The sequence below is a fragment of the Urocitellus parryii genome, chromosome 5, assembly GCF_045843805.1.
Source record: "Urocitellus parryii isolate mUroPar1 chromosome 5, mUroPar1.hap1, whole genome shotgun sequence".
NCBI classification, from domain to species: domain Eukaryota; kingdom Metazoa; phylum Chordata; class Mammalia; order Rodentia; family Sciuridae; genus Urocitellus; species Urocitellus parryii.
The window spans coordinates 54,200,533-54,224,190 of NC_135535.1; the positions used below are offsets into that span (position 1 = coordinate 54,200,533).

General features: G+C 36.4%; 1 pseudogene; it reads left to right on the forward strand.

Annotated features, from left to right (window-relative positions):
- The first annotated feature begins 19,393 nt into the window (after nucleotides 1-19,393).
- LOC144254900 (sorting nexin-5 pseudogene) lies at nucleotides 19,394-20,857 on the forward strand (annotated as a pseudogene).
- Nucleotides 20,858-23,658: the final 2,801 nt, after the last annotated feature.

The window sequence follows — 23,658 nt, forward strand, 5'->3', positions numbered from 1 at the left end:
AGTATTTAGGAAACAAATACTTGATAGGAGGAAGAGGCATATTTAAACTTATGGCTGATTTTCTTCAGAGTAGTCTAATTTTGAAGCTTAAGAGGGGAAAGAGGATCAAAAGATAAGCTGAAGAACTCTAAAATCATCACTGACTCTCCTACAGCCTTTCAAGACATGAAAAGACAAAGATCCATCAGAATCTAATTCAAATTATAGAATGGCCTAACAGAAAATATACCCTTTCACCATTTGCTTAATAGATGATAGGCGACACCATCTGAGGTGAAACATATTATTTTCTGCAATTTATATAGTATTTCATAAATGAGTTCAACATACTATGAAAATTTATTGGGTTTAGAAAGAAGTAAGACAACTTGAAATAACAAAAATAAATAAATATTAGAAGCAAGTCCATGGATGATCCAGATAATATTTCATGATAAAAATTTAAAATAATATGCTATAAGAATGTAAAAGAAGCAGTCAGAGGGAGAAATATATATTAGTCAAGAGAGTAGCCATAAGATCAACAACTTACTACTCTTTAGAGACAATGGCAACCAAAAACCAAAATGATGATGTGTTTAAAGTGTTGGAAAACAAACAAACAAAAGGAGACCTTATATTAGATTTTTTGCCCATTGAATGCATTTGTCAAAATATATGTGTAATGAAATTATTTTCAGACAAACAAAAGTGAAGAGACTTTTTACCAGGTTTTCAATAAAACAAACAATCAAACATACAAACAAACAAAAATAAAACTAAAAGGAGTTATTTGGGCCAAAGATAATACGAGGTGGATATAGTGATATTCAGGAAAGAATAAACAACTTATGAAAGAAAAAAACTGTATTCATTTTCATTTTTAGCATTACCCAAAAGTCAACTTTTACCCTATTTTTATTTTTGAAAAGTACAACTTGAATCTGGTCGAGTCTCAAGATCTAACTACAAATTTATAGAAATAATGAGGGATTAAACTATGTAAGGGAGTTCAATCAGCAAAATTTAGATTTTAGAGCAAAATTCTAAAGCTGTTTAGAATAAATAATTTAATAATATCAACAAGCAAACAAACAAAAAACAGAGAAATGAAGTGGGACATATGGATGAAAATAGACAATGAGACATCAACCAGTTGCAATGAATAGATTTTATTTTAATTCTTACTTTGAAAAAAGTGCATTAGAGGGCTGGGGATGTGGCTCAAGCGGTAGGGCGCTCGCCTGGCATGTGTGCCTCCCGGGTTGGATCCTCAGCACCACATACCAACAAAGATGTTGTGTCCGCCGAGCACTAAAAAAAAATAAATAAATATTAAAAATTCTCTCTCTCTCTTTCCTCTCTCGCTCTCTCTTTAAAAAAAAAAAGTACATTAGAAACACAGGAACATGAACAGGATATTTCTAGGGTCAGGCTATTTTTACTAATTTTCAGGTGTAAAATTATATTAAGGTTATGTTTCCAAATGATTACAATCATTCAGAAGAATATACTGTCATTTATTGAGAAGTGATATTTGGTATTTATTTCAAAATAACCTAGATTGGAAAGCAATAGATATGGGTATTATAAATAATAATGGCTGTTACTTAAGTTTTTAAAACCTAGGTTATGGGCATGTCCTGGTTTATTACACTGTGCTTTTACCTTTTGTATATTCTGAAGACTGTTAACAGTGGGGAGTGCTCACCCACTCTGGGCCTGAATGCTAGGGGACAGAGCCATTGCTGAAACCCAGCAAACCAGAGGACCAGGAGAACTGGGCTGCAGGCAGGAGCTGTGATCTTCACAGGGTGGACTGTAGTCAGCTGAGTCTGACACAGGGCTGATAAAACTCAAATAGACAATCGTAGTTTTACAAGACTTATTTATTATCCAGGAAAGAGTTCAAGACAACCATAGTAGTTGAAGGATGAGGGGCTAAAGTCCAGAGCAAAGATAGTCAAACACTGGGAGGCCCAGTTCTCTGTATGAACTCTGCCATAATTTCTAGTTGATCCTAGAACCATGCAGGTGGAGGCAGATTCCAAGTAACTTGACAAAAGCTGAAACATCTCAATTGTTATCTCAATTTGCAGCTTGAATACAGCCAAGGTTAATGACTCCTAAAACTTTTACCAGTGCTTTTCAGGAGAAATTAATCTATTGTCCCATTCTTATATCATTCACAGTGCTAATGATAAAATTCCAACATAAAAATGAAGACAAATCGACAGGAAAATGTGACTCTTTATCAATAGGGTATACGATCAATAGAGACTATGGGATGAAACAGATGTGGGCATTTGCAGACAAAAATTTTGAAAATATGTGTTATAACTGTGCCCAAAGACAGAAAGTAAATATGCTTGCAACTTGTATTATCATATATTAGATAATGATACTATTTTGGAAAGTCTTTCAGTTTATTAGAAAACTAATCATACACCCACTTTATTATCTGTGAATGCTCCTTCAAAATATTTACCTAAGAGAGATGATAATATATGTCCACAAAAGAATTCTGCAATAATTTCCTTAGCATCTTTAAAAAAATAATAACAGACAAAAATTGGATATAGCCCAGATATCCACCAGTAGAAGCCTGAGTAAACAAAGTCATAGTCATACAATGAAATACTGCTCAGCAATATAAAAAGAGATCTGATATATGAAAGAAACATGAAGCCCTAAAACATTATACTGAGTGAAAAAAAATACCAAAAAGAAATACTAGATTTCGGGAAGGAGCAGAGGTTGACCTGAGAAGGTACAATATTGAACTTTCTGTGGTGTTGATGATATCCTATTTCTTAATAAGATGGGTTTCACAAGTCTGTCCTTTTGTCAAAACTCAACAAACAGCAAATAATTTGTGTGTGCCACTGTACATAAACGATACCCCAGAAAAGAACTTTAAAGAAATGTTTAACTCTATTAGACCTTCTGTTTCTAGGGCTGCATTCTGATGTTTATTTGAAGTTTATCAAAGTTTATCAAAAAGACATTAAGTGGGGCTGGGGATGTGGCTCAAGCGGTAGCGCGCTCGCCTGGCATACCTGCGGCCTGGATTCGATCCTCAGCACCACATACAAACAAAGATGTAGTGTCCGCCGAGAACTAAAAAAAAAATAAATAAATATTAAAATTCTCTCTCTGTCCCCCTCTCTTTCTCTCACTCTCTCTCTAAAAAAAAAAAAAAAAAAAAGACATTAGGTGGAATGAGGAATGGGTAAATGCAGAAAAATGATGTTTTAAAATGTAATTGTACAATCTAGGTGGTGGGATATTAAGTGGGTTTATTCTACAGTCCTTAAATTTTTTTGTAGTTGAAATTTTCCTTAATTAAATGCTGGAAGAAAAGTGAAAGACAATGGTAAATGGAAAAAAAATCAAGAGGGGAATTGGGTAGGTTTATAAACATGTAAGTGACTATCAGCCAGTTGAAATGCAAAACTTAGTAAAACAATGAATCTGAAAAGAAAGATTAGCAGAGAAATAAAATGTACTATTGATTAAAAAAAAGAAGTCAACTTTATGAAATATAATCTTAGGGCCTCCTGTATATGAGTTAGACTTAGGTACTTTATCTGATGATTAGGGGAAAGTTTCATATAAATGACAATAAAAACAAAGTGTACCTCTTAGTGGCTTCAGCTTATCTTGCCATAGTTTTAGGCAAGTGGAGTGTAGGCTAACACTCAATCCCAGATGTACAACCCGGTATAGAGGACAATTAAGATGATCTTTAAATACAGAATAAAAAGTGAAATAAATAACAATGTCATGAGAATATCTGATGCATATATGTGACTTAAAAAGACAGTATATACAGCTGCTAAACTGAAAAAGTAAGAAAGTAGAACGGATGGCATAGAAACAGAAATCAGAGATAAAGATAATAAATATGTTCTGAACTATCAGAATGACTTGAGCCTTTGCAAAGTTGAATTTACCATGTTCCAGGAAAAAAGTAAATAAAAGAGACATCTTGAAAAAGTTTTGACATGCAAGGAAGCAATCATCTATGCCCTAGGCAAAAAACAAAATAGTATTAAAAAAAAAAGAAAAACAAAAAACAATCATTCTGGGGTCAGATTTCTCTTTTATAAGAGTTTGTTTGAAAATAATAGAGAAATATCCACATGTTTTTGAGGGGACAGATAGCAATGTAAATATTGCACTTCTTTTCAAATTGATATCAAAAGAAAAATACACTGACAGTTATTATAGGACACAAGAAATGTGTCACTCAGGTACCTTTCCCCAATGGTGTAAGAAAAGACTCAGAAAAGAGTAAAATTAAAGGCTTCTGAGAAGGAAATAATAATAGGGTAGAAATGTTTGGCTTTTCTCATCATTTTATAAGAAAGATCCTGTATGATATGACAAATAATAGGACTTTGATAATTAGTTATTTAATAAAAGGAGAAACTAGTGAGTGAGCAGCTTTGAACCACACAAACAATGGCCTAAATTATTGCTATGAATATCTTAAGAATTAATGCAATATATTTTTGAAAGATAAAGAGAAAATACTCACGTAATTGTAGCAAATTCTCTATTGCATTTACAAAGGCTGGCAGTGGATATGGGAATACTGGTAAGAGATGCCTATTTTTGAATAGAGAAAAGATTGGGGGATATATGTAAAAATTTTGGGCTTTAAATTCATTCTTTAGGTCAGTTATTAAATATACTTACATTCTTTCTATGTACCAAGCAAATTTTTTTGTTATAGATACAAGAATTAGAAAGACATAATTCCTAATTCCGAGGAATTTATAATTGGAACAGTCCTCTGCAAGATCGTCACATGTGGCTGTCAAGCACTTGTGATGTGCTCTAAGTGCAAAAGTACTTGATAAAATCCACATCTGTTCATGATACAAACTCAACACAAATTAGGTAAAGAAAGAATGTCATTCTTTATAATATAATAAAGGTCATATATGACAAACCCACATCTTGCATGTATTTTATGGTGAAAACCAGAAAGCTTTTCCTTTAAGATCAGAAAAACACAAGAGTGCCCCTTTATCAGCAATTTATTCAACATAGTACTAGAAGTCTTACACAAAATAATTAGGCAAGAAAAATTAATAGGAGAAATCCAACTTGGAAAGAAAGGAATAAAATTGTCTCTTTGCAGATGTGATGGTAAGCATAGGAAATGCTAAAGATTTCATCAAAAAACCACTAAAAGTATTTTAAAAATCAGTAAAGCTTATAGAATACAAAGTCAACATAAAAAATCAATTGTGTTTTTAACCACTAAAAAGAGGTTATGTGCAAAATTAAGAAAACATTCTCACAAAAGTATCAAAAAGAAATGCAATACTTAGGAATAAATTTAACTAGAAAGTGAAAGATTGTTCTAATTATTTTCTTTTTTACTCACGGACCATTGACCCTTTCTATAAGGAAAGCAAGTGTCTCTTGAGGTAGTTCTAGCATTATCCTTCCCATCCAGATCTTGGTCACTTTGTTGCCCTAACTATAAGGAGTCTAGAAGATTGAGTGATTGGCTTGCCAAGCTTTTATAATGAGAAATGGACAAGGGAGAAGGAGACTGGAACAGCCATTCAGACAGCCACCAAAAGTGGCCACATTTTAAAGTAAGAAAAATAGTATGATGTAAATTACTGTCTAAACTATTAGATAGTCATTGAAAGTATTGTTATGCAGGGTTTTTAAATTATAAAACCTATAAGTGTGGTATATCAAGTAAAAATGTAGGCTACACAAAATATTAGTCATATACATAAATGATATATTCAGAATTTCAAGTAAAATGTGGAAAGTTAAAAAAAAATGTTTTGGGTACTGTAGATTGAACCCAGGGGTGTTTTACCATGGAGCCACAGCTCCAGTCCTTTCTGTTTTATTTATTTTTTTAAGTAGACTTAAAAGTAGGTAAGTATGAACTTTATTTGTAAGATGGCAATTTTTCACACACACACACACACACACACACACATATATATTTATCTATATTTAAATTAGGTATATATGACAGCAAAATGCATTTTGATTCATTGTACACAATTGTACAACTTTTCGTTTCTCTGGCTATACATGATGTAGCGTCACACCTGATGTGCAGTCTTACATATATCTAAGATAATGATGTCCATCTCATTCCACCATCTTTCCTGCCCACATGTACCCTCCCCAACCTCCCTCACGTTTGCCCAATCATAGTTCCTCCATTTTTCCCATGCCTCCTCACTCCCTATTATGGATCAGCATCCACTTGTCAGAGAAAACATTCGGCCTTTGGAGTTTTGGCGTTGGCTTACTTCACTTAGCATGATATTCTCCAATTCCATGTTTCATTTTGAGATAGCGTCTCACTCAATTGCTTAAGGCCTTGCTAAGTTACTGAGGCTGTCTTTGAATTTGTGATCTTCCTGTCTCAGCCTCCAGAGCTACCTGGGATTGATTGTAAGCATGCACCACCACACCTGGCTATTTTTAAAAATATTATCAATGATTCATCCAGGTGGTGATATACTTAACATTTACATTTTTCTTTGATTTGAGTTTCCTATATTTAAAAACTACATCTAATATTTAACATCAAAATTTCTTTTTACAGGAACTTAATGCCTCTCTTTCCACTTTAGTTTGAATAGAATTTGCTTTTTGCTTTGTGCATGATTTGTGATGTTTAAAGACAATAAAAACCATATTCTCACATTTTTGGAATAAAATAATTTTAGGAAAGTGCCATAACTGGAGGCTCATCCAGAGCAGTTGGGTGCTCATTCTTGTCGTGGTGAGATGACATTTGCTCTGACTGTGTTTGTGCTGGAATGCCAGTCTAAGGGATCCAAACACTAAGCTGCTACTTGGGAAATCTTGGCTTAAAATAAAGGACTGTATGCAAAGAAAAACTGCACCAGAATAAGGAAAGTTAAACAAACAAAACCATTCTCATGCTGCAGAGTGATCTGAATCCAGAATGTGGGAAAGAGGTGCTCAGGACGATGGTTTCTCACTTACCATCCCATCACTTTTCCTGAGCACTGAAAATGGTCGTGGTAGTAAGGGGGTGACTTAAGACTGAAATACGGTGAGGTTTTGGTGACTTTTAACATAAGATCTTCTTAATTTTTTTTTTTCCCGTAGGAAGTTAACAATGAATATATGAACACACATGTTTACCATGTTGCCACTCAGCTTTTGGTTTTATATGAACCACCTTAATTTTTGTGTTCAGATTTGTTCTAAAAGTGGATTTTCGACACTTTTGGACTTTTGTTCATTTGAATGCTAGAAGTTATTTCAGCTCAAGGGATAGATACGGTGCAGGTGGCAGGATGCTGCCTCAGGAGAAATCAAATTGAATTTCTTCTTAGAATCAACTGAAGTTTTTATTTAACACTTCACATAAGAACTTTGAAGGGCTGGGGTTGTGGCTCAGTGGTAGAGCACTTGCCTCGCACATGTGAGGCCCTGGTTCAATCCTCAGCACCACATAAAAATAAATAAATAAATAAAATAAAGATATTGTGTTCACCTACAACTAAAATATAAATATATTTTTTTAAAACGATAACCTTGAAATCTGAGGGTAAAGAGGGGGAATTTCTTGTAGGGGCTTCTACTCAGAATTTTGTTTTAAGTCATGAACTTTGGGGGCAGGAGTTTGGATTATGAATAGTTCTGAGACTTATTTTCCCTTTTTATTGATCCAGTCCGTGCTATTGCTTTAGGGACAGCATAGCCTTCAAGAGTCAAGAGAGTATGTCTCACACCTTATGGTCTTTTTGTTGATTTTTACCTAGGCATCTAAAGAACATGGTCTTCTTTTACTGTTCATTTATTTGGAAAATATATATATATATATATTTTCATTAGCTACGTTTATTTTTGCAATAAAGACTTGAAATGGTAGACATTTTAAAGTATTTATTATTATTATTTTCTCCTTTGATATTTCTTTGTTTCAGTTTTGAATATTATGTATTTTCCCTTTTATATGGAAAAATAAAGGACTGTATGCAGAGAAAAACTGAGAAATTCTAAAAATACCACAATGTGTTGAATTATTAAATGTAAGCATTGCCTCAGCTTTTTGTATTCGTGGGAAGCCATGTAGATTACTAAGATCTAGATCTGGAAGATGGAGTAACTGATTTATAATATTAATTTATCTTCAGTTATGAAAAAGCAAACTAATTTGATGGTATTACCTATTTATTTTTCAAAAACTTTATAAAGTTAAAAAAATACATTAAACTTTTGATCCTTGCTAAAGCTGATTGCTTGTTTTCAATTGACAATCGAATTTTAGGAATTTATGGTCCTATATTTCTTTTTTTATAGGCTGATAATAGAAAGTTTTGAAAGACACAAGGAAAAAGAAATGCTTTTCAATTCTAATTGACTATATCTAAGACATGTATAATTTTGCAAGCTAACAAAACATAACTAAACTAATAATGCCAGAGCGGGTATGTGTGTGCATGTATGTGTGTGTATTTTTCAAGCATTTGGTGGTAATATAGAGATAGTTCCCTATCATAGATCCACAAAATACAGATACAAATTAAAAATTTATTTTATGAAATGTTCATTTTCTGAGACATTTGTACACAAGCATTTTATAATCCTCAATGACAAAGTTTTAAATGCACATTTGGGAAGAGTTGTTGTCAATATAAGAATGAATAGGCAGGTTAGTGCCAAAGATTGCCTGAAAACTACTCTTAGTATTCTTTTTGGAACTGGATATTTTTAAAACTTCCAGTAATATTTTGATGTTTTATATAGTATCTGGAGTAAGGAAGTGCTGTCATTGAAATTACTCTGATTTTCAAAATTCTACCATCTGTCTCCTCCACACCCACTCACCTTCTTATTGATTTCCCAGAGATTTTCCTCCTCTCCTTGCTTTCTAGAGAGTGATTGATGAATGTACCCTTGCAGTCACTTCTCCTGAACTAAGAGCAAGTGCTGTTTTTTTCCAGTGTGAGTAGGAGGATATACACAGAAAGAATTTTCATGAGTTGGAAATGTGATTGAGATGTTGGAAACAGGGAATAATAAAGAAGATTTGAGTGTGAACTGAAAGTATCAGGCTTAATGAAGAGATTTTTGTTAAGGCTTATTGAATCCTTTTCACAGATGGTAATGTACATTTTCACAATTCTTCTATAAATAATAAATATAACAGGAGAAGGCAGCTACTATTTATGCTATCAGAAATGGTACCCAAGTATCCTGGTCACTGATGTATTTGTAGAAATCATTTCACAGCTGGGCATGGTGGCATGTGCCTGTAATCCAGCTATTTTGGAAGCAAAGGCAGGAGAATCTCAAGTTTAATGCCAACCTTGGCTATTTAGTGAGATCCCATTTCAAAATTAAACCATGAAAATGGTGAAGATATACCTCAGTGGATTCAATCCACAGTACCAAAAAAAAAAAACTAAGAAAAAGAAAAAAAAAACAAGAAAAAATTACTTAACAAATGAACAAACATTTATTAAAAGCTTACTATTTGCCAGGTATTGTGGTTGGCAGTGGAAATAATAAGTAAGCTATGGTTCCTGTGTTAAAGACTGTACAAACTTTCTAGGAAAATAGGCAAGTAAATACATCATAAAATATACTATGTGTTATGACCCCATGACATAGAATTTGAATGTTTTAAATACATCCCATAGCTACTTCAAACTGTAAATGAGTAAAGCAGGAATGTTATAAGTTCATACAACCATTAGGAAAGTGTAACTTCTGGCAACAGAAATGGAATATGCCTTCTGTATAACTCCTTTCCAGCATATTACTGGACATGGAGATCTCCTAGTGTAAGTGATGGCCCTTTTTTTGGTAATAGCTAGAGCTATTTTGCCTTACACACAGCAGATAATTAATAAATATTTTTATAATAATGTTATTTAATAGATAATTAATAAATATTTTTATAATAATGTTATTTAATATTATTTAGTGTTAAGGTGAGATTGCAACAAATCGCTGAGTTAATCTTGGAGAGCAGGAGAGGATCCATCTTTATTCACCATCTGGTGGGCTGAAGGGCAGGTTGCAAGTCTACACTCTTTGACCCCCCTGGAAGGGTTAGAGAAACCTTTTATACCACAGGTAAAGCATGTCAGTACATTAATCATAAGTGGCTGTTGCTATGATACAAAATTACAAACAAAAATCATGAGATCTAAAGTCATAAGCAGAAGGGGGAAGTGGGTCAAAATGACCCTAACTGAGTACAGTTTAAAGAATGGTTTACTAAGTTTTAGATAAACATTAACATTCTATGCAGTTAGGGCACATTACACAAGTACGGTGTATAAGAATAGAAGGAACAATTTTGACATTTTGCATTGCCAATATGCTATGCTAAACAATTATTGGTGGGTACAGAGATGGGGTGTTCCCATGGGAGAAGCCTTTCTTATATGACATGGAGTCTCAGGGTAAAATGGAGTCTGTTTGGTTATTGCCCATACAGCCTGGCCCATAACATTGGCAGGAATTGGGGGAGGTTTGAGGAATAATTCCCAATTTAAAAAGCTAATATTTATCTAGGACAGCATTTTCAGTCACATCTGGGTCAGCAGAGTTGTGACAACGTTGAACATGAGCATAAATATTTGTGTGAGAACATGGAACAAGAGAGTTACTTATCCTGATCACAATATGTAAATATGTAAGTTGTATGGGCTTGCTAACATAACAGAGAAGGAGTTAGTAAACATGTAAAGCATGTCTTAAATTCTAAGCATTGAGAAAGAGTCCAGAGGAGAGATATCTGTCATACTTGGTGTAAACCTTCTGCCAAGTTCATTATAGCAGAAGACAGAGGAGCTGGGTGCATCTTTCCCCAGAGAGAGGGAATAGAATCTACACCACAGGGAGTCCAACAGCTGAGACAGGTTTCTAACTACCACTCTCCAGGTGGTGATTATGCCCATCTCTGTGGACAAACTTCACACGAGTAATTGTATGATGGAGCAGCTTCTCAGACCACTTTCCGTATCAGGATTTGATTTGAGGTTCTATTTTGTTGCTTATCTACCTAAATATGTAGAAATGCTCTGGTCTGGTCTCGTCACCAATAGGGACTACTCTCCTTCATCGATACAAAGTGAGCTTGGTTGAGAAGTTGCATCTTTCCCTTTCCTGTTGTTTTAGTCAGCTTAGTACAAATAGAGGAGGAAAAGTTTATTTGGGGAGGTGGATGGTTTCAGAGGTCCTAGTGCATAGATGGCCAACTCCATTCCTTGGGGCTCCAGGTGAGGCAGGATGTCAGGGTGGAGAATCTGATGTAACTTCCCTATGTATACATATGAGTACACCACAGCAAATCTCACCATCGTGTACATGCGCAAAAAATTAATTAAAAAATAAGTGTGAGTAGGGGCTGGGGATGTGGCTCAAGTGGTAGTGCGCTCGCCTGGCATGCGTGCGGCCCGGGTTCGATCCTCAGCACCACATACCAACAAAGATGTTGTGTCCGCCAAAAACTAAAAAAAGTAAATATTAAAAATTCTCTCTCTCTCTCTCTTTAAAAAAAAAATAAGAGTGAGTAAATGGCAGAAAGATCAATAGAGCGAAGGGAGCAGAGGGAAGTACTGGGGTCTGAATTGGAATAAGATATATTGCATGCTTGTATAATTATATCAAAATGGATTATACTGTCATGTATAACTAAAAAGAACCTTTTTTTTTTTTTTAAGAAGTGTGTTGCAGAGGAAAGCAACTGGAAACATGGTACCCAGGAAACAGAGAATTCGCTCAACAGTGACAGAATGAATATATACCCCAAAGGCATACCTCCAGGGATCCATTTTTTCCATCCATACCTTACCTGCCTTCAGTAACCAACCACTCAGTTAATCCCTATCAGAGGATTAATGCAGTTATTAGGTTAAGACTCTCATAATTCAATCATTTTATTTCTAAAATTTCTTGCATTGTTCCCCCAAAAACTTTTGGGAGGTACCTCACCTCTAAATCATAATACCTGTTTTCCATCTTCCTTATGTCATAGAAACTCAGGAGTAGAAAGAAAACAGACACATACATAATCTTTATTCTTGGTAGACTTGAGGTAAAATGGTTTACTATTAAGAAAGTAATATAAATTTAATTAGGGCTTTGAAATTAAAACCCAAGACAAAAAGAGACAAAGCACTTAGCAACCCAAGAAGCCAAAGCACAAAATACTCAGCTCATAATGACACTGAGCAAAAATATAGCACTTGGGCCATTTGCAGGCCTAAATAAAATGATGAATTATTAATTACAGTGATACCAGTTACTAAAATAGATAAAACTTCAAACTTCGGTGGATTATCACAAGTTTATTTTTCTCTCCTGTGATGTTCAAATAGGTATTCGACGTGGGCAGGTAACTCTTCTTCAGTAGCAATATACAAATTCAGTCTCCTTTATTCTTGTGATTTTATCAACTCCTGTCCATGGATCATAAAATGGCCATGAGGGCCTTCGCCCTTCCAGCCAGTAAAAAAAGAAAGTTAGGCTGGAGAATCATTTGTGAAAGGCTTTTATGGTGGCCGTTCCCTACCTGTAGCCCAATGGTCAGAACTTAGTTGCATGGCAACACCTAACTATGAGCAAATATAATCTCGTCATATGTGTTAATCACCTTTTCCTTGTGGTGACCAAAATACCTGACAAAAACAGCTTAGAGAAAGAAAACTTTATTTTGTCTCATGGTCTCAGAGGTTCAGTCCAAAGTTGGCCAAATCCACTGTTCTGGGCCTGAGGGGAGGAAGAACACCATGGTGGAAGAGTATGACAGAGAAAAGCTGCTTAACTCATGAAAGCCAGAGGAATGAGCCAGAGACAAAATATAGTCCAAGGGGCACACCTCCAGTGAACCACTTTCCCCCAGCCACGCTCCACCTGTCTGTAGTCACCACCTAGTAATGTCTCCACTCACCCATCAATCCACCTATCAATGAGTATTCCAGTAAGTGAATAAGTTCATTGATGAAGTCAGAGCCCTCATCCTTATCTAAGAGCCCCACCTCTGAACCTTGCTGCATTGGGGATCACACTTTCAAAACATGAGCTTTCAGGGGTACTAGCTAGATTTAAACCATGACATCATGTACTTGGGAAAATGATTTTGTGTGTGTGTGTGTGTGTGTGTGTGTGTGAATGATCAACTTTTCTCTGCCCCAAATTAGGGATTTACAACTCCACTTCTCTAATTTTACAAGGGAGAACTGAAGTTAAGGCTCCAGTGATACATAAATAATATCTGTGGACAGACTTAGAACACAAGAATTATGTGGGGTCTACAGAAAATCAGCATAACTGACGACACAAAAGCAGAATTCCAGCTGAATTGGTGCCCTATCAGGCAAAAGCTTCTCACCATTCCTTAAAAAGAATTAATAGGCTTAGCATCATAGTCTGACTACATAAATAGCTTTTAAAATATAATGATTGCATACAATTATACTAAGTGATATATATATATATATATATATGATCATTATTGCATAGTTGGGATTGTCACCCTCAAGTAGGTATTTTTTTCATCCTTATAAGTTGATTTTGAACAACCTTTTTATTGCTAAAGTATCTATTAGGTTGGTATCTAGATGGATGTGACCCATAAGAAAATTTTATTTAAGATTGCGATACCCATAACAGGAGAATATGAGTAAGCAGGCTCTTACAATTCACTCTTTTTTTTCAGACTTTCAGTAAAGCGGGAATGATTAAAAACAGTGGAATGATCTGATATAATTTTCCTATGTACATATATGAATACACCACAGTGAATCCCACCATTTTGTACGTCCACAAGAATGGGTCCTAAGTAGAATAAGATATTTCATGCTTGTGTAGTTATATCAAAATGGATTCTACTGTCATGTATAACTAAAAAGAACCAATAAAAAGAGAGAAACAAATGGGAAATTTGTATACAACAAACTGTGCCAGAGCTTGCTCATAAAAAAGAAGTTGCTATTTATCATATAAAGAAAGACTGAATGGTTAGGTAAGTAGGAATCGACTTGGGCTGGAAAACAAGTGGTAGTCGGAAGAACACAAAAAACACAATTCATGGAATTGTATACTCAAAAAGTTCATATAGTAAATTGCAAGAAGTTTATGTTACAGTATTGAACATTACAGACTTATTTTGGGTACTTGGAAAGACCCAGTTACAATGTGTGCTGGAAACTTAGCAATGGGGGGATTATGGGAAGGCAAGGTATTTTTAATCATTAAGTAGACTGGATTGGAGGGGTGAGGGCAGATTTGATTGTGGATCTTAATCCTACTATGGAAGTTCAATGAAAAGTTGTTTGAAGGGTTAGGTGTGATTCAAGCAGGTAAAAAGAATTGAGAGGCAACGTGGAATATGTTAGATACACAATAAGCATCTGTTGAAGGAAAGAATGACTAAATCCAGTGGATGAATTCTGATGAGGAGTCTAGCTGATATGATACACTTGAATATATTTATGGCCTGGCCAGGTGAGGCTAGGCTACATGCAAAATTTATGCTGAAGGGAAAATATACAACAGAACCTAGATTGACAGTGAAAAATGGTAAAGTTCAGAGCAGAGGAGTTAAGCAAAGACACTGAAGCAGAAGCCCAGGCACTGCACAATGAGCAGGGGTAAAGTTAGGTTTTAATTCAGCATTTTTCCAAGCTACTGAGGCTAACACCAGACCCCGGATCTGGATCCTAAAAGAAATGCGAATTCCTTTCTTATTAAAAGTCTGCCTGCTTTAGCAAGAATAAGACACAAATGATTCTGAATTCAAAATGTCTCATTTATAGCATCTAGGAAGGATTGTCTTTTATAGACTGTAAACACCTTGTGAACATGTGCAGAATCTTTGATTATTTTACACTCTATCATATTTATAATAATGCTAGACATCCAATATATAATGCTAATTTACTTAGACTTCGAAGATATATAGTGGCTTTCATCCATGTAAGGGACGAAAATCTTTTTAAATTTTTTAATAAGTAGACTGGAGTATTGGGAAGACAGAGTTTCAAGAGTAAAAAAAGCCAGGTGAAATGGTGTGATAAATGACAGGTATACTTTCGAGAGCAATATCACTTACGATAATGAAGCTGTACCAACTTTTCTGGATAAAAAGCTACCTATATTCCTAAAGCCTATGTGGCTATACTAAAGGAATTTGGTTTTATTCCCAATTTCAGACTCTGACCATTATTTCCAGATTAATATCCAAAATAAAATAGATAATACTTTGGTTTTCCTTTTCATGGTTCTATTACTTGTTCCATTAGATGTCTTTCAGGTTTTCTTCTCTTCTGCACCATATGTATGCTGTCCTATTTGGGCTCCCATCTTCTTTTGCCTTACTTCCTGTAGTTATCTTTTAGGTTAGACTCCTTGATTCTGATCTCTCAGTCCCTAACACCTGCTGATTACTTCTCAATTATACATCCTAATGTTTTTTTTTAAACTAATGCCATTCTAATATAAAGGTTATATATACATGGTCCATTTTCTACTTCATCACTACTAATCTACTTTCTTTTTTAATAATCAGAGAGCATTCTTGTTTAGTTTTTGGAAACCATTAAGATAGTTCTAATAGAGTGAACCATATTTTGTGACCTATTATTTTGATGACATTGCACTGAATCAAACACCGATAGTACCTATGTCTGCATGTTGAATTCAGTGACTGAGGCAAAGTTGATCCCTACCCTTCAGAAATTTTAGCCTATTATGGGTGTGAGAAAATAGGAGAACTATACAAATAACTATAAATTAGAGACAGTCATCAAGATTCTGAAACAAAAGTACATTTTGTTCACTATGGATATTGGAAAGAGGAAGAGACCATAACAGAGGAAAAACATCATGGTTGATGTTACATTTGAAATGAACTTTGAGATTTGCAAGGTAAATTGAGATAACAGAATTAAGATTGTATATCTGAAAAATAAAATAATATTAATATTAAACAAAATATAAGTTTAGGAATGAAGAGTTCAATTCATTTGAAAAGAAAGTAGGAGTGTTTAATATTTAATTATTCTTTTGCTTATTCATTCATTTACAAGCATTTATTAAAACCAAAAATATGCTTCCTAACTACACAGATCCCAGAATCACTAGGTAGAAAAGTTCAAAGATGTGTACTAGCAGTGTGTACAAAGCATTATGGGAGAAGTGTGATGACAGCCACTGGTGGTTCCGGTCACTTGGGACGAATGCTATGGTGAAGCTGCATGGAGTTGGTATTGCAGCCATGTTGGTCCATTTGCATTTCAACTCTCCAGGTTGGTGGCTTCAGTTAATTCATTCTGAACAAGTTGGGTTCTCTAGGCAGACAGGTTGATATATTGCATTTCATTATTTCACTGGCATCGCATGTTCTCTCTCAAAAGTGAAGCAGAAATTGAGTCCACAGCTCAGCTGAGCTGTTGTCTTAGACTTGTTAACTTCTTGGATGGAGCCTGTGAACATTTATGTTCATGTGAGAGAGGTTATGAAAATATCTGTATGTGAAGTAAGTCAGTGGGCGTTTTCTCTGAGTGAAGACTTTGGAAGCAGACATTCACTAAAAGGATCTCATGAAAACTGCTGTTGTAAGAGCTGACTGATTTTATTTGAAAACATAAGCTCTAGGTATAATAAAAGAATACAATTATTGAACAATTTTGTCATCTTGTGTTAATCTAACTGGAGTAATGAAATTCAAATCAATCTGTGTGCTCTAATTTTTTTTCCTGGAAGGTATGCAATATCCATTTTATATAAATATGTGGCAAATTCAGTAAAAGACTCTAGTAAATTCTTATTTATTTTAATGTTAACTAGCTTTCTTTTCCCCCTATACAAGCCATTTATTTGAAATGCCAACTATATGTAGGATAAAGTCAGTGTTACATGCTTTATCAGCAACAGTAGAAAAATAGAACCAGTGAAAACCTCTGTACAACTGCAATGGTACTCAAAAGAGAAATGCATCGTTTTACAATGTTTTACACAGACAAATTCAAGCTTGGAGGTACCTAAATAAAAGTACTATATGTTTCTTTCAAAAACATTGAAGTGTAAACAAGTTTTACAAAGTACTGGTTATGCAGGTTGTAGAAAACACTTGCATAGGACATGAAATCAGTTTAAGAAAAATTTCTGAGCCTTGAGCATTGAAGGCACTTGACTTTATACCAGTAACAGCACAACCATGAGAAATGCAGTGGCGTAGAAGGTCTCCCGGCCCCAAGTACAGATGTGGTTCATACACAGCAAGTGGAGTCCAGAAACTTCAGCTTTCAGCCACCCCATCTCAGAGCAGGGTTCTGCCCAGGTGACCCAGGCACACAGTCATGTGCCACCAGAGGAAGCTTCCAGCCCTTGTGAGATCTTAGAACCCCCATAAACACACAAACACAAGAGGTTATTGTCAAGACACGCACTTGCAATTAACCTTTCTGCAGAGATGGCCACAGCATTATAATATCCAGAATATGAAAGATTGAAACATAGTCTGAGATTTTTCTAGAGGGGATATAAACCAAAAGAGTGTTAGACCATGACGACAACAGCTATCGCAACTGAAAGGGCACAAAGACAACATTCCGTAAAACACTGTTCATACAAAGTGTCCACTGAACCACATCCCCAGCCCTTTTATTTTTTTATTTTAAGACAAGTTCTTGCTAAGTTGTTTTGGGCCTCTCTAAATTGCTAAGACTGGCCTTGAACTTGAAATCCTCCTGCCTCAGCCTCCCAGGTCACTGGAATCATAGGCGTGCACCACTGTGCCCTGCTAGTGAGTTCTCTTTTTTTTTTTTTTTTTTTTTTTTTTTTTTTTTTGTAGAACTACCTATGAAACTTGACCTAGTCTTGTTTTGGCTTTCTCACAAACTCTGGTTCTCTTTTGGCTCATTGTTCAAGTTCTAGCAATGGGCACACTCCTTGTGCATTTGAATGAAGCTCCTGCTGCAGAACTTAATGGAGAAACAAGGAGACTCAGCAGAGCCTCAGGGCTTGGTGCTGACCTCAGGTGACATTCTCAGTAGTTGAAGGGTCAGCATTCCCCAGTAATTACCCAGCAAGATTTATATTTTTTATAATGGTAAATTTGCCTTTTAGGGAGAAATGAAACACTTGTAAAATTGTTGTCTTGCAATCCTAAGGCATTTGTGTTTTTATCCTAGGGCTGACTTAAAAGGGAAATGCCTCTTTGACTTTCTCTTCTCTGCAGTCCACTGTTAAAGCCTCAGAGATGGGTGCTCTTCCAGGGTCTGAAATGGTTCATTTGTCTTCTATGAGATTCACTTTCAAAGCTCACTACAGATATTCTTAACTAAAGAGTTGCCATGCACAGCACTAGAAGGTGTTTTGCTGTTCTAGCTTTTATCTTCTTATTGGACATGGAAACAATTTCAAGCACACTTCTCTCCTACCTCCAGTTTATTAAACAGTCTAGACTAATGCAAACATCTTTGTTTCCAACTTAATCCCCAAATAATCAAATGCAACCACAAGGTCTGCTAGAAACAGAAAAATCCTGTGTTTTAAAGTTTGTGACTGTGTCAGCAACCACCTCATGAGGATTTCTACAGGGTCACACCATCCTCCATGCTATTTTAACGGAAAGCAATGTGCTCTTTTGTGTGTGGTTAGGAATAGGCGTGGGCTATAACTAGTTATGTTATTGCGGCAGTGTGCCTTGACACAAGTTTCATTGTTCAATAGTTGACCTTGGCATGTTCCTCATTCATCCAGTTAATTGCACCAACCAGATCTTGAAATGACACAAGACAGGAAGGATAAGATTAAAACAACATCTGAAAGGAAACTTTAGAAATACCACCAAACTTTAATCATCCCTTGTAGAAGCAGCTCTGTGAGGTATTCCCTCCCCATATCCTACCTCTGGGTATGATGGAGGTGGTGCACCAAGATCATTATAAGAGAGAGGGCTTAGACTTTGATTTCACACTGCTGGCTTGTTAAAAGAAAGGGCTGTGGCCTGTGTTCTTTCACAGTGTTTAATGAGCTGGTATGTCTACAATCAGCGGAGAGAAAGGTACAAAATGTACCTGTAAAGTTATATTAGCAAGTTATTAGCCATTTGAAATGACGGTAAGGAGCACATTGAGGTAAGATCAATAGGATGACACTGTTATTGCAAGGCTTTTATATGAAAAACCATTCTGAAACATAATTGCTAATAAAAGGTCCATTAATACTGTAAAATACACTAATAGGTTCATTCTAGGGAGTAGTAAGGAGGTGATAATTGGGAAACTGAAGGTTCAAATGGTATTGGGAACCCCAGCAATGTTCCCAGTCTGCTTTGTAGGATGCCCCACGTTAGGTATGCTTGGTGATAAAACTTAAGGCAAAAATAAATAAATAGCTCTCTGTTGAAGCGTGCCTCGCAGGAAGAGAGTCAGTGGCTCCGCTCCGCGTCGCAGTCCTCGGGTCAGCGGTCTCCGCGTGGTGCGGAGTGAGGCCAGGCGGCCCCTGCTCTAGGCCCGCGTCGCCATGGCCGCGGTTCCCGAGTTGCTGCAGCAGCAGGAGGAGGACCGTAACAAGGAAGAAATGACCAAGAGGTTATTTGAGAATTTTCTAGATTTGACTTTTTCTGAGATCTGAATTCTCATTTGGAAAAGAAGATGGCTGTAGGACATCATGTGTCATGAATGTGCTGAGGTCTGTGTCTGTGGACCTGAATGTTGATCCCTCACTTCAGATTGACATACCTGATGCACTCAGTGAGAGAGATAAGGTCAAGTTTACAGTGCACACCAAGACTACACTGCCCACTTTTCAGAGCCCAGAGTTTTCTGTTACAAGGCAACATGAAGACTTCGTGTGGCTACATGATACACTTATTGAAACCACAGACTATGCTGGGCTTATTATTCCCCCTGCTCCTACAAAACCAGATTTCGATGGTCCTCGAGAAAAGATGCAGAAACTGGGAGAGGGTGAAGGGTCTATGACCAAAGAAGAGTTTGCAAAGATGAAGCAAGAACTGGAAGCTGAATATCTCGCTGTCTTTAAGAAGACTGTGTCCTCTCATGAAGTATTTCTTCAGCGGCTTTCTTCTCATCCTGTTCTCAGTAAAGATCGAAACTTTCATGTTTTCCTGGAATATGATCAGGATCTAAGTGTTAGGCGGAAAAATACCAAAGAAATGTTTGGTGGCTTCTTTAAAAGTGTGGTGAAAAGTGCTGATGAAGTTCGTTTTTCTGGAGTTAAGGAGGTAGATGACTTCTTTGAGCAAGAGAAGAACTTCCTTATTAACTATTACAACAGGATCAAGGATTCCTGTGCTAAAGCTGACAGAATGACCAGATCTCACAAAAATGTTGCTGATGACTATATTCACACCGCGGCCTCCTTGCAGAGCCTGGCTTTAGAAGAACCCACAGTTATCAAAAAATACCTATTGAAGGTTGCTGAACTGTTTGAAAAACTTAGGAAAGTGGAGGGTCGTGTCTCATCAGATGAAGATTTAAAGCTGACAGAGCTTCTTCGATACTACATGCTTAATATAGAGGCTGCAAAGGATCTCTTATACAGACGCACCAAAGCCCTCATTGACTATGAGAACTCAAACAAAGCTCTGGATAAGGCCCGGTTAAAAAGCAAAGATGTCAAGTTGGCTGAGGCACACCAACAGGAATGTTGCCAGAAATTTGAACAGCTTTCTGAATCTGCAAAAGAAGAACTTATAAATTTCAAACGGAAGAGATTGGCAGCGTTTAGAAAAAACCTAATTGAGATGTCTGAACTGGAAATAAAGCATGCCAGAAACAATGTCTCCCTCTTGCAGAGCTGCATTGACTTATTCAAGAACAACTGATCTATCTGCCTTTTCTCTGAAGGAAACAAATGTGAAAACTGCATCACTTGCACTTAAATCATTACCATAGAATATGATTAGCTTTGACTTTAGTTTAAAATTATGTGAATAAATATTTTGATTTCTAAAAAAAAAAAAATAAATAAATAAATAAATAAAAACAATTTAAATCAATATTTTTTTTCAAACATATGAACACACACAATATAGTTTCAGAATGTATACTGTGATGACCAGCAAAGCAAAACCTGGGGAGCAGAGAGAAAGAGAGGGTTGTAAGGTATGAGTGTTGGTTGTGTGTGTGAAGGGGTGAACGTGCTCTCATACAACATGTGTGTGCTTGGGTTAAAGGGAGGGAGGGTCTTTGCAGCAGTGTGATATCTCCCACATCTCACACTGCTTGTGTTTAGACTTTGTGTCTGATTTCTTTGAAAACACTGCAGGAGACTTCTCAGTTTGCCTGATGGCTTGGCAGGCCTCGTATAGTACTAGAATTCTAGCAATACGATTTTAACCTCACAACTTCTCAACAGGTTTCATCTTTTATTTCTCTCATCTTCTTTTGCCCTATGGAGTAAACTTCAAGCTTAAAAAAAAAAAAAAGGAAGAAAGAAGTTAAGCAAAACCCCAAAGCAAAAAAAAAAAGCATACAGTAAAAATCCAAAATGATTCATCAGACTCACGTTACATCCCAGAGGACTTGATAAACACAAATATTAAAACACTAATTGGCCACAAAAGTTTCCCCTTTTGGCATTTCCCCTCCTGACTTCTTTGAGATCTCTGATTCATCAATTTCTTCTTCAGTCTCTGTCCCTGGAACACAACACGTCGTGTACCTCCACAGCCAAAGATGTGCAGATGAGGGATCCTCTGCTCAGTAATGGTTCATAAGCCTCCTGCTGCAGCTACCTTCATTCATGTGTCACATTTCTTATCCAACATGGTGGTGATTAAATATAACAGCAAGTTCTTCCTCTCCTCCCACCCTCCAACAGCCACTGAGACATGGAAAAATAAAGGGCAGATTATCTTCTTTAAAGGGAGAGAAAAGAAATTAGGAAGAAAAAAATAAATTTAAAAATGATATATCAGCAAAATAGCCTGCTAAAATCGTATGGCCAAATCATTCACCCAAGTGAGAAATGAGACTTTGGTCTACATCATTTTTCTATGAACAATTCAAATATAATTCTCCTTGAACATGAAGCAAAGTGCTACACTGCTTAGAGACCCACAGCGACATGAAGCAAAGTGCTACACTGCTTAGAGACCCACAGCGTTGGTTTCCCTGGGAGTTTCAGAGATAGAATCTCAGATCCCATTTAGACCTCCCAGGGCAGATCTGCAACATAATGAAGATCCCAGGTGATTCAAAGCTGTGAGAGTTTGAGAAGCCCTGGCAGAGAGATCAAACTCCAGAGTCAGAATAATAATTTTGGCAATTTCAGTATTAAGTGCCCAGTATAACTAAGCAATTTATATTACCACTCACTTTTTTTTTTTTTAATAGATGAAGAAACATGGCAGTGAAAGGTAAAGTAACTTCTCTAAAGCCACAAAGCTAACAAATCCAATCAGGAAGTCAAATATAAGTTACACAGCTGCTTACTGGCTAGGTGACCGGGAGCAAGTTACTCAAACTTTCTGAGCCCACTTCCTTTCTGAAAAATGGGGTCATATGTGCACTTTATAATTGTTATAGAGATTAAATGAGATGATTTGTGTAAAGAATCATATGCGCAATTCTTATTTAAATTTACCGTGCTTTCAATCATCTCTGAAAATAAATGAGTCATCTGACCCAGGAATAAGTATATTTAATCACCACCATGTTGGATAAGAAATGTGAGATATGAATGAAGGTAGCTACAGCAGGGGGCTTATGAGCCACTACTGAGCAGAGTCTCCCTTATCTGCACATCTTTGGCTGTGGAAGTACAAGATGTATTCCAGGGACAGAGACTGAAGAAGAAATTGATGGATCAGAGATCTCAAAGAAGTCAGGGGAGGAAATGCTGAAAGGGGTTTGTTGCCAATTAGTGATTTAATATTTGTGTTTATCAGATCCTCTGGGATGTAAAGTGAGTCTGATGGATCATTTTGAATTTCTCCCATATGTCTCTCTCTCTCTCTCTCTCTCTCTCTCTCTCTCTCTCTCTCTCTCTCTCTCTTTTGCTTTACCTCCCTTTTCTTAGCCTCAAGAACTAGAACTAGTCTGAAGAACTCAGAAAGCCTGGGTTCATTAAAGGCACTATGTATCCTTTAGAGGAAGGGAATAATTTTCACTAAAGAATAGAAGTGTCAGGGATCAGGGAGGGAAAGAAGGAGGAGGAGGAAGAGAAAGATAGTGTCTTAGATTGGGAGAAGTAGAGCTTGATGACCACCCAAATGAAGGGGTGCTGACCTATTCCCTGGTGCAGCTGCAGCAAGTGGCAGAACCTGGGAAAGCACCTGTCAAGGAAGGAAAGGAAGGATTAGACAAAGCAGGACTCTATGCCTTTCTTAATACAAGGAGTAGCATTGTATTGATGGAAAAAAATGCACTAGACAAGATGGGCAAACAGAAGTGGATTTTGTTCTCATACTATGGCTAATAATAGAGGAGAGAACACACCTAATATGGATATATAGCAGTGCTGAAATGAAGGGCAGAGAGTTTTTAGGAGCAACGAGGGGAGTGAGGGGTGGGTGCTGGTTCTCAGGCCACCTGTGCTTATTAACTGACCCTTACTCAAAGGATAAGTAGCTTTCCCCAACCTACAGAAGTTAGGCCCCTAACCCGCCCCAGAGCCTGGGAGAAGAGTCAACTATCTTCTTGAGGATTCCAT